At 41.5% G+C, this 12267-nt stretch overlaps 1 protein-coding gene across 1 annotated transcript in view; it reads left to right on the top strand.

Moving 5' to 3' along the window:
* Window positions 1-4755: 4755 nt before the first annotated feature.
* Window positions 4756-12267, top strand: part of LOC123996746 (receptor-type tyrosine-protein phosphatase F-like) — a 454750-nt gene continuing 447238 nt past the window's right edge. Inside the window, exon 1 of the mRNA XM_046300391.1 lies at window positions 4756-5064. The gene's annotated coding sequence lies outside the window, so the exon portion shown is untranslated. The remainder of the gene's footprint in view (window positions 5065-12267) is intronic.

The following is a 12267-nucleotide window of genomic DNA, read 5'->3' as shown; positions in this document are numbered from 1 at the left end:
ACACACACACACACACACACACACACACACACACACACACACACACACACACACACACACACACACACACACACACACACACACACACACACAGAGAGAGAGAGAGAGAGAGAGAGAGAGAGAGAGAGAGAGAGAGAGAGAGAGAGAGAGAGAGAGAGAGAGAGAGAGAGAGAGAGAGAGACACGTGTATCAAAGGCTTTGGCAGAAATCCCTATGAAGTGCCAGTTGATGTGTAGGTGTCTGATGTAAGCACCCAGTGATGAGTCATAGGTGCATTACTAAACATCCAGAAACAGAAATGTTGTAACATTATATACAATACTAACACGACATACAAGGACAAGACCAGAAATAGGCTTCTTGGTGTATAGTACTGTTTTCCATCTACAGTATATTGTGAGTTTTGTTGTTGCCTTTGTGTTTTCATGTTTCTCTTCAACGACTTTCACCGACAATGTTCTGCTCTAAGAGTGGAAGCTTGGTGTTGTAACAATCCCTGGGAAGCGTCATGTAAGCCATGGGGGAGGGGTTATTGTGCTTATCTACCAGCTAAACCCCATCAAAGTCCCCCTCTCCATTCCTATCCTATCTATCCTGAGCTTTTCTCCTTCAAAAACTGCAGGGTTAGAAATAGCCCAGCTTGACTAAATAAAGAAACCAAGCAGCGCTGGATAATTTGGCACCACACATCAGAGTAGTAGGAGCTTATTAAAACTCCACACAGTGTGTAACAGATATTATATTCCCCAGCGCATAAATCAGAGATACTATATATTCCACATGTTGTGACCCATTAACTGTTATGTTATTGTTATCATAATGCTACTTATACAACACACACACACGCACACACACACTACGAACATTCCAAAGCTACAGTATACAGTAGAAGGATATATCAAAAGCTAAATTGGATATACCTTAGTAATAAATGAGAGTAAATGTAACATGCTATACATTCTGACAGCATACTGAAGGAGCTCAAGCAGATGCTAAAATTGCCATATATGTCGAATTGTATACAACACAACTCAGAATAAAAAGCTACATTGGTCTTATTCACCGTGATAATTCATCATTGAAAATCTAGGGTAATACTGTACATTACAGAGATGTTGGTCCAGGTTGAGTACTTCACTGATCTCTGGCATGTGATTCCTCACAAAGAGAGGATGTTGTGTCTGAAATGGCACCCTATTCTGACCTCATATTCTGACCTAGCTTACATTCTGTTTCGTTACACTGATAGCGCAGCGGTATTCAGTCTGGTAAACATGATGCTAACTCTTTTCCCTATGACCAGACCCTATGGGCCCTGGTCAAAAGTAGTGCACTATATAGGGAATAGAATGTGATGTGGGACTCAACCATGGTTCTGAGTGGGCTGAGGTGAGGTATATCTATGACACACATCAATCTGGTCCCTGTGATCTGAGCGTTTGAGCAGATAAAAGATTGATGTTCAATAAGACCTGCACTCAGTGAACAAAATCCTTCATGTCGTTTTTTTCCCCTACTATAAGATCAGATTCTACCATCATTCATATTGGACAAGGTCCGCATTAAAAAGCTATCTCTGTCCACAACGGTTTGTGCTTTCAAAATACTACCGCATATGCAGTGCAGCCCAGCTCACATAGAAAATCAAACAATGTTTTTTATTTTTATAAATAGATAAATCCAATGCATAGATACATCAAATGTATATTTTAGCTAAAGTGCTTCCAAACTGCTCTCCTAGAGGCCATCTGAATCTGAATAGCTTCTGAATAGCTTCTGTACTGTATGTCTGGCTATTGTTAATGAGGGTCAATAACAATGACTTACAGTGACAGTCACAGTGAAACAGTCCAGAAGTAAAAACATACAACAAGATAAAACAATAAAACATTTGATTTTATTTGATTTCTATGGTCTAGTCAGCCAGCTCACAAGTCAGAATGTGGTCTGAGCTGGACCTCAGGCCGTAGAGATAAAAGCATTTCTGATTGTATTTGTTTCTCTATTGTCCAGTCAGCCAGCTCACATTAAAGGCAGAGTTGTTGACCTCAGCTTGACTTTAGACCACCTCTGAGATATTATATGAAAATGTCTGATATTGGGGTGAACTATCCCTTTAACTCCTCCTAAAGTCTCGCACATTAGGTCATCATATACATGTAGTCTGAATTCCAAATTACACCTTAATTATTCCCTATGTAGTGCACTACTTTTGACCAGGGCTCCGGTCAAAAGTAGTGCACTATATAAAGAATAGGGTGCCATTTGGGATGCACATAGTACTGGTTCTGGGTCATAAGACCTTCATCAGAGCATCAAAGCAGGGAGGGTAGAATTAGGGGTTGACTGTGGCAAAAGCACTAGCCTCGCCGACTGCTAACAAATATATGTCTGTGTTCTGTCAAGGTATTTTTAGACTGAGGAAGTAAACAGACTAGCTGTAGGCTAAATTCCTATAACCACATTGACTTTAGTAAACTTATTACAAATATCATTAGCAGATACATCTTTTCAAACACTTTATTGAATAAGGTAATTAGGTTTGGAGGACATGCTAAACTTGTTATCACATAAGTGTATATAGAAAACACGTCTGTATTACGTAGTTGGTCAGCCTACTATCTGGCCGACCAATCTGATTTTGCCATTAAAGCTGTAGCCAAACCACAAACTCTCAATGCCATAGAGATGCTGTAAAACTAGTCAACTTTAGCCACCATCCGCTTAGCGATTGTTTTGGTGGTGTCGGAGGTAGAACTGGGTTAGAGCTGGCAAATCCAGAAACAGCTCCTGGCTTTATACCTAAAGTGGACATTGTCATTGGCTGCACGGAGTCACATTAAGAGAAATCTCATGCAGCCTAATTTACAAGTTTGAAAACTGGAATGTGAGATGCAATGTTCAATCAATTAGGCTGATAGAAATCCTAATTATTTTGTGTCACGATTTTCAATTTGAACATAACTATATATCTATATAGCCTACACTTTCTTGTTCTGAACATCTAACTTGAGTGGGATGGGTGTGGCTTCGTGACATTGATCAAGAGTAGCTGCACATCATTTTGACAGCTCCAACGCAGTTAAAGCAAAAACAATACAATATGAGTATCGACAAATGAATACATACCATACGAAACGTAACGTAACGTGGGGTAGATGGAGTGCCCCATCGACCCCTGAGTCGACCCCTGAGTCGACCCCTGAGTCGACCCCTGAGTCGACCCCTGAGTCGACCCCTGAGTCGACCCCTGAGTCCAACTTGCAGAAACTACTTCTCGAATAGAAATCCCTGATCACACTTTTAGGCGATGTCATGGCAACGTTGGCTAGCTAAGCCCTTGCATAAAAACACCTCATTGGGTCTAAAGGTCTTCTCGAAAATGTAAGGTTGGAGTAATAATAATAATGTTCAACTACTTAAGACATTCTCTCGAATCTAGGTTGTGTCTTTAGATTTCTAGAAAATAAACAACTAAGGAAGAATTTTTCACTTCACTCATGACTTCTCAAACCCCGACCTGGACTGTTTGGTCTGTTTCGCAAGCGTTACCGGAAGTCTTGCGATGTTGCGCCTCTAACACCGCCTAAACATCAGCCAAAAAAACATTTTTGGAGAAGACGTTTTGTAAATCCTGCAAAATTCAGGGGACCCCCCCCATCGATGTGTTTGTCACTCTCACTCAGATATCATATGAACAAGTCATGGCAAATCAGAAAATAAGCTTTAAAACTGCATATGTTTCTCTCCTGCCCATGGAAAAATTAGTAGGATTGCATGAAATTAGTTTTAAAGCTGCAATATGTACCTTTTTGGGCAACCTGACAAAACTCTGATAGAAATGTGAGTTATAGATCTGTCATTCTCATTGAAAGCAAGTCTAAGAAACAGTACATCTGCTATTCCTATACTTCCCATTTTTAAGTTTCGTTTTTGCATCTTTTACTTTCGGTTTTGTATACCAGCTTCAAACAGCTGAAAATACAACATTTTTGGTTATGGAAAATATATTTCACAGCAGTTTAGTTGGTACAATCATTCTCTACACTATACTTGTTTGTTTTGTAATATATTTTGTCACAAATTAGGCAAACTCTAAAACAAATTTCAACCAGGAAATGGCAAGCGATTTCTGCATAGTGCCTCTTTAGAAACGTACAAAAGTTCTCTCCATCCTATGGCAAAAATGTGTAGAATAGCAGGAAATTCGTTTTAAAGACGGAAACACGTTTTCTGCACAATGGGTAGAATTGTATGAAATTAGTTTTAAAACTGCAACATTTTCTCTCAGCCCCATGACAAAAAATAACAATTATTGCAAGACATTACTAAAATGATTAAATGTATACTTTTTAGCTCCACTGTGTGTTGGGTAAAGGTCGCTACGTTACCCTGTTTCTTATTGAGAGCATGTCCCCACGCTTCTCTACACCAAGTCTCTTACCTGTACTTGCCTCTCCGATGGCCTCACTTGCGCCATTCAACTTCTGACACTAGTGTAGCGAGTCCAGGGAGTAGCCCCGACTGGGACTTGGACGCAGGTCCAGTGACCGTCAAAACGACACCTTAACAAAACCTTAACCATTACACCAAAAGGTCCGATATAATGTGAGGGGTTCGAGTTTGGGAAACCCTGCCGTAAATGACCGACCATATCCGACAAAGCCCGAGAAAGCCGGCGGACAACCTGTGTGTGAGAGAAAAGCAGAACGCTACGCGCGAGCAAGAGAGAGGGGGATTATTGTGCGTTCATGAGCGCTACAGTCACTGCGCGAGGAACAGCGGGTGAGCTACTGAGAGGAGAGGAGACATTTGGACAACATTGCTGCTATACTTGTAAAATATATGGTCTGAACTGTCCACCAAGGTCCTATACATGTCAAGGATTATACTTGACATGATTCCTGGTATAGTTTATTACGGAGAGGACGCATTCCCGGAATAGACTGAGCTGGACGGCTGGGCTGAGAAGGAAAGGAATTGTACTCTTTCTGAAGTGGTCGGGAGAAGCAAGTGGTTGCTATTTGCTAAAACAGAAATGACAACGACCAGGGGACCTAGAAGGTGAGTTCTCGCTTTTCATATTCAACTGACATTGGTTGGGGTGTTTGAAATGATCTATCACATGATTTGTTGGAGTGGCGTGGACCGGGTAGTATGGAACTGATGCTGAGGCGAAACTGCATATTGTTGATAGGCTAATGATGACCACTGGTTTGTGGTGTAGGCTGGTTATTGATAAAGCATAATTTCGTCACGTTGAAAAGTTATGTGGTCAGTATGAGCAGGATATTGTTGTTCTGGCTACTTCATGACATGCATTCAAATGTCCATTGATTTAGAGCTTGTTCGAGATCAATACGGCTGTATGCACGCCTCACGGCCAAGTCGCAGGCAGGTGCACCTGTCAAGCCGCGCTCTGCTCTGATCACCCGTGGAACCTGTTACATAGACGAACATGTTTGGTGAATTACATGATGTGAAGAGAGAAGGTCAATTAACCAAGCACTAGCATTAAAACCTTTGTATACGCTGCCTCATCATGGGGCATATAAATGATTTGAACAATTCCGTTTTATATTAGCCTAGTTGTTTGCGCAATACTTGGCATATGTATCGAACTTGCAGTTGGATAGGCTACCTATAAGATACTAATTTATATCATTGTAAAATCTTAAGCTATAATGCATAGACTACGTGAAGGTCATTATTATAGCCCACAAATCCGGCGTCCACAGTCAGCAAATGAGTTGTATATGGACCAATAAAAACAAGGGTCTGCGCAGACTGGTGTTGGTGATGAAACGGATGGTTAGGCTACGCGCCGATCTATTCCAGATTGTTTGAAAACTATGGATGAAAGCCTGACTGTCATAGCTTTATTTATCACATTATATGTGGAACATGCGAATATTGAGATGCAGGTGTCAATGGCGCTAAATAAATAAATGTCATCAATCCACATTATGCATTATTTCCATAGCCAGAAAATGATGTCATCAATGTTGGAGTCTATTGGCCTGGCTCTTCCCCGCTATCATTTGTGTAGAATAAAATATACGTTTTTAGAGCAGTTCAGAGTACATGCTTTGCCTTGATCATTTTCAAATATACTTTTTCCATCAATTGAAAACAGCCAGTGGTTCCACACAGCAGAACTAACACACAGCAAGTCTCTCTAGGGAGAGATATTGGAGTTGAGGAGGAGAGTGCAACATCATCTATTGGGATTGACGCATTCATTCGCTTTATTCATTCGCCTTTGAATCCAACTCGTCCTCGCTCTGTTTCTGTGCTGTCTGCGTGATTTAGGACACCTGACTACTCCTTTATGCAGAACCATTACAATATAAGAGGATGCGTTCGACTCGCTATAGCGTGCATCAATAATTTTGCATTAGTTTAGCCTTATACGTTTTTAATTGTAAACGTTGTAAGAATGCAATTCCATTATTGTCGCATTATAATTCTTATAATTATAATAATACGTATAGTAATACAAATACTACTACTAATCATATAGGACTTATTTTAACTAAATAACAATTTGAATTTCTAGTAATTCCTGAATTTTGGCATTTGGCTTTTACTATCCCACTGGTAACACACTGGTTGAATCAACGTTGTGTCCTCGTAATTTCAATGAAATTACGTTGAACCAACGTGGATTAGACCTTGAATTGATGTCTATGCCCAGTGGGATTTCATTGACTGAGTAATTCAAATCTAATTTCAGGAGCTTTGTCTTCTCCCAAATGCTCTTAAGTAGGAATCCCAGTGCCCCTTTATTTCAAAGTACACTTACATTTAGAAGGATCAATAATGTAAATCTAAATACATGTATACTCTTCTTAAAATCGGTCTTTGCTTGGTATATTCATAAGGGAGCACTTCAAAAAATGGTTTGCTCTTAATAAATTACATTTCATGTTAAATCTCTAATGATAATTTGCCACCAATGATATGGTTATTTATGACTAATTATTTGCATTTGTCCTTTAAAGGACTATTGAGTTGTATGTAGTATGTAGATTCATGAGGATTAACTTCACTACATACATTAGAATAGCATTGACTGTCTTCTATGGAAAAGGGGATGACCTAGCAAGTTGTACAACTGAAATGTGTCTTCTGCATTTAACCCAACCCCTCTGAACGAGAGAGGTGCGGAGGGCTGTAGAATCTAATATTGCATTTGAGAGGAGTCTGTTGCTCTGTGTGAGAGAGAAGGGGGGTAGAGCAAGCAATGGAATACTTATTTAACTGGGCAAGTCAGTTAAGAACAAATTCTTATTTCCAATGACACCCTAGGAACAGTGGGTTAACTGCCTTGTTCAGGGGCAGAACAACAGATTTGTACCTTGTGAGCTCAGGGATTTGATCTGGCAACCTTTTGGTGGCTGGCCCGGTTGGTGATGAGCTAATGAGTGACTGGCCCGGTTGGGGATGCTGAGCCCTCACTGGTAAACAAAAGGCATATACTGCTGCCTGACAGACCATAATTACCACCGTTGTAACCACTCATCTCTACAATCTCTCCACACACTCTTCAAGTCTCTCTCTCTATTCCTCTGTTGTAACCACTCATCTCTACAATCTCTCCACACACTCTTCAAGTCTCTCTCTCTATCCCTCTGTTGTAACCACTCATCTCTACAATATCTCCACACACTCTTCATGTCTCTCTCTCTATTCCTCTGTTGTAACCACTCATCTCTACAATCTCTCCACACACTCTTCAAGTCTCTCTCTCTATCCCTCTGTTGTAACCACTCATCTCTACAATATCTCCACACACTCTTCATGTCTCTCTCTCTATTCCTCTGTTGTAACCACTCATCTCTACAATCTCTCCACACACTCTTCAAGTCTCTCTCTCTCTATCCCTCTGTTGTAACCACTCATCTCTACAATCTCTCCACACACTCTTCAAGTCTCTCTCTCTATCCCTCTGTTGTAACCACTCATCTCTACAATCTCTCCACACACTCTTCAAGTCTCTCTCTCTATCCCTCTGTTGTAACCACTCATCTCTACAATCCCTCCACACACTCTTCAAGTCTCTCTCTCTCTATCCCTCTGTTATAACCACTCATCTCTACAATCTCTCCACACACTCTTCAAGTCTCTCTCTCTATCCCTCTGTTGTAACCACTCATCTCTACAATCTCTCCACACACTCTTCAAGTCTCTCTCTCTATTCCTCCGTTGTAACGACTCATCTCTACAATCTCTCCACACACTCTTCAAGTCTCTCTCTCTATTCCTCCGTTGTAACCACCCCCATCTCCACACTCTCCAGGTCTCTCTGTCTAATCTATTGTTCTCACAGTGGACAACCCTTCCCTTCCTTTCAAACCTCTCTCTCTCTTTCTCTTTCTCTCTCTCTCTCTCTCTCTCTCTCTCTCTCTCTCTCTCTCTCTCTCTCTCTCTCTCTCTCTCTCTCTCTCTCTCTCTCTCTCTCTCTCTCTCTCTCTCTCTCTCTCTCTCTCTCTCTCTCTCTCTCTCTCTTTGGGGCCCTGACTCTGTGCCCATGTTCACTCGTGCTTTCTACATTCAAAAATGGTGTGTCATTTCGGGGATGAGTGCTACGGTAAACATATTAGTGGGGAGGACCAGTATATTTTGCCCTTCCTTTCTCAACACGCTACAACCAGCCAGGGCACGGTGACGTAGTGTTGCTGTAGCAGTCAGCTACAGAATGCTGATGGGGTGGAGCAACTAGCTCATCATCAGAGAATTATTTTTTATTTTATTTTACCAGGTAAGTTGACTGAGAACACGTTCTCATTTACAGCAACGACCTGGGGAATAGTTACAGGGGAGAGGAGATGAATGAGCCAATTGCAAACCGGGGATGATTAGGTGACTGTGATGGTATGAGGGTTAGATTGGAAATTTAGCCAAGACACCAGGGTTAACACCCTTACTCTTACAAAAAGTGCCATTGAATCTTTAGTGACCACAGATTCAGGACACCCATTTAACATCCCATCTGATAGATGGCACCCTACACGGGTGGCAGGTAGCTTGGTGCTTAGAGTGTTGAACTAGTAACCAAAATGTTGTTAGATGTAATCCCTGAGCTGTCAAGGTCAACATCTGTCATTATGCCCCTGAACAAGGCAGTTAACACACTGTTCCTAAGGTGTCATTGAAAATAAGAATTTGTTCATAACTCACTTGCCTAGTTAAATAAAGGTTCAAATAAAACAGGGTACGGTCCCTAATTGCAGTACTGGGATAATTTTGTTGACCAGAGTCTCCTACTGGCCCTTAAACACCACTTCCAGCAGCATCTGGTCTCCCATCCAGGGACTGACCAGGACCAACCCTGCTTAGCTTCAGAGGCAAGTCAGCAGTGTGATGCAGGGTAGTATGCTGCTGGCCCCCAACCAGTTAGTATCAGTGGTGGTTGCATTATAAAACCACTTGGACTTCATTGCTTCACACAGTTGTGTGAAGTTGGCTGGATGTCCTTTGGGTGGTGGACTATTCTTGATACACACGGGAAACTGTTGCGTGTGAAAAACCCAGTGGTGATGGAGTTCTTGACACAAACCGGTGTGTCTGGCATCTACTACCATATCCCGTTCAAAGGCACTTACAACTTTTGTCTTGGCCATTCGCCCTTCTGAATGGCACACATACATAATCCATGTCTCAATATTCTCAAGGCTGAAAAAGCATTCTTTAACCTGACTCCTCCCCTTCATCTACACTGATTGAAGTGAATTTAACAGCTGACATCAATCAAGGATCATAGCTTTCACCTGGATTCACCTGGTCAGTCTGTCATGGAAAGAGCAGGTGTTCTTAATGTTTTGTACACTCAGTGTACATCCCATGGCAAAATGCGTTGCTTTTTTTTGACTGATACATCCAATGGTTCACAGTCTCCCTGGGTTCTATAGTCATGTTGATATTGACTGTGTGTGAATGTTTCGCTTTGAAGTTCAATAGACAGAAATGGATCTACTTTGACATTTAAAACGATAGTCGGCATACATTCCATATGCATAGTACCTACAATTCCACACTTTGCAAGTCTAATATTGATATTTCACTTGAGGGCATATTGCATCTTTAAAGAACTCACTCCATGGTGCAACTCCCCAAGTCAATATTAAAATATATTTTGATACTCGGTCTGCCTCATATCGAAATCATTATTTGCTTATAGCCGCAGTGGACCGGGTTCTCTGCTTGGTAGCTGTCCAGGCTTATCATGGCTGAACTGGAATTAGACATTTATACTCTATGTGTCCCAAACAGCGCCCTATTCCCTACAAAAGTGCACTGCCTTTTACCAGATCTCTGGGCCCTAGTCAAAAGTAGTGCACTATAAAGAGAATATGGTGCCATTTGGGAAGCAGCCCCTGTGTTGTGCGGACTGGAGATGGACGGTTGAAACAACAATAACAACAGGGTTCGAGCTGTAGTGTCCAAGCCCAGGCAGTGTTTGCTGTTCTCTCTGTGTCTGTCCCCAAGAAGGGACCGGAACATGCAGTGTGTCACTGGGTTGTCAATGTATTGTCCATCTGCTGATTGACCTATTTGAAGAGCAGTCCAGGGTTTCTATATCCTTCATTGCCCCACAATGGAACAGCAAGATAGTTGCTCTGGGTTTCCATCGTTTGCTGTTCGGACAGGAACAGCCTTCAGGGTCTGGCTGTTAATGTTTGTGTTTCATCTCGTCACACGTTAAGGACAAGATCCTATCATCCACAACCACAGACTTAACTCAGTCCCAAATGGCACTGTATTTGCTATGCAGTGTGCACTGTATAGGGAATAGGGTGCTGTTTGGAAGTGATTCCCCCGCAGTGATACCAAGGCAATTGGCCCTGTATCTAACACAACACTTTGTATGTGGTCTGCCACTTTGTTTTCTGTCTGCGTTCTCAGGATGGGATGTTAGTGGATAGATTTGAATAATGTAAACGTTATTAAACAGAATACACTTCATTAAAACTGTTGGCTTTGTGATTGTGAGGCCTGTGGGTAATAGATGGAAATAATTCTAAATAAATTGGGATCACTGTGTCACAACAATATCCAATAGTGTTTTCTATTCAATTCAACACATTTATTTTAATTACATTCTATTTGAACCTTTTTGGTAGCCTGTTGCCACATCTGTTTGTGCTCTTAACTCCACTGCGGTCTTTGGTATGAAAATGAGTGACGAGAATTTGGCATGATGGCACAAACAGACTGGCTATATTTTGTGTGTATAGCAGAATATGCTGCTTTGCTTTCTGACTTCGTCTCACCTGTTGAGAAGACAATTTCTGCACTTTGAAGTGAAACACTGTCAGCTGAAGGAGGAGAAGGATGAAGAGGGGGACTCTTATACTTTGTACTTTTAGTTATGACATTTTAAATGTTATAACAGCGGAAGCTTTTGAGTTGTCGAAATGTTGGGATTTCTTTTGATCATCGAGCCGTCAAAAGGTAATGCATTGTTCAACCTGCAGGGCTGTTTTAGGATGTAAAGCATAGAGTAGGATGGTTGACATGTTGTTGATTCAGTTGATTTTCCTGCCCTCCTCTCATGTTACTTTATAAAAGTTGCTGCAGCGAAGCCTCATAACTCGGCAGGTCTGTCATTCTATTCTCTGTTTTCCCACCCGCCTGTCAGTCTTTCTGCAAGTAGGCAGGAATCACCTTATTGAGCCCAGACAGACAGACAGAGAGAGAGAGAGGGAGAGAGAGAGAGACACAGACGGACAGACAGACAGACAGACAGACAGACAGACAGACAGACAGACAGACAGACAGACAGACAGACAGACAGACAGACAGACAGACAGACAGACAGACAGACAGACAGACAGACAGACAGACAGACAGACAGACAGACAGACAGACAGACAGACAGACAGACAGACAGACAGACAGACAGACAGACAGACAGACAGACAGACAGACAGACAGACAGACAGACAGACACTGCATATCATCAATTAATAACACTGGCTTTCTAAAAAAACAGTCTGCTGTCAGGCCCCAACTGCCAGAAATGCCTCAGTTTACAGGGTAGTACACTTATTCTTACTTATTCTCCCTTGTTTGCTTGTAGAAACAACACATTTTCTTCATTCTTTAGGTACATCCACTGTGGGAATAGGAAAGTAGAGCTTTTCTCCAACAAGAGCATTGCCTATGAAGAATAGCTTTCAGCTAAACAGTATGGACATTAATGGAAATATATGCACATTTATATTAATGCCATTTAAATGTAGATGTTTTTTTGTATTGGAT

This window comes from Oncorhynchus gorbuscha, linkage group LG15, assembly GCF_021184085.1.
Source record: "Oncorhynchus gorbuscha isolate QuinsamMale2020 ecotype Even-year linkage group LG15, OgorEven_v1.0, whole genome shotgun sequence".
Taxonomy (NCBI): Eukaryota; Metazoa; Chordata; class Actinopteri; order Salmoniformes; family Salmonidae; genus Oncorhynchus; species Oncorhynchus gorbuscha.
The sequence above is the reverse complement of the archived record's forward strand: the minus strand, read 5'-3'. Positions and strand labels throughout refer to the sequence as shown.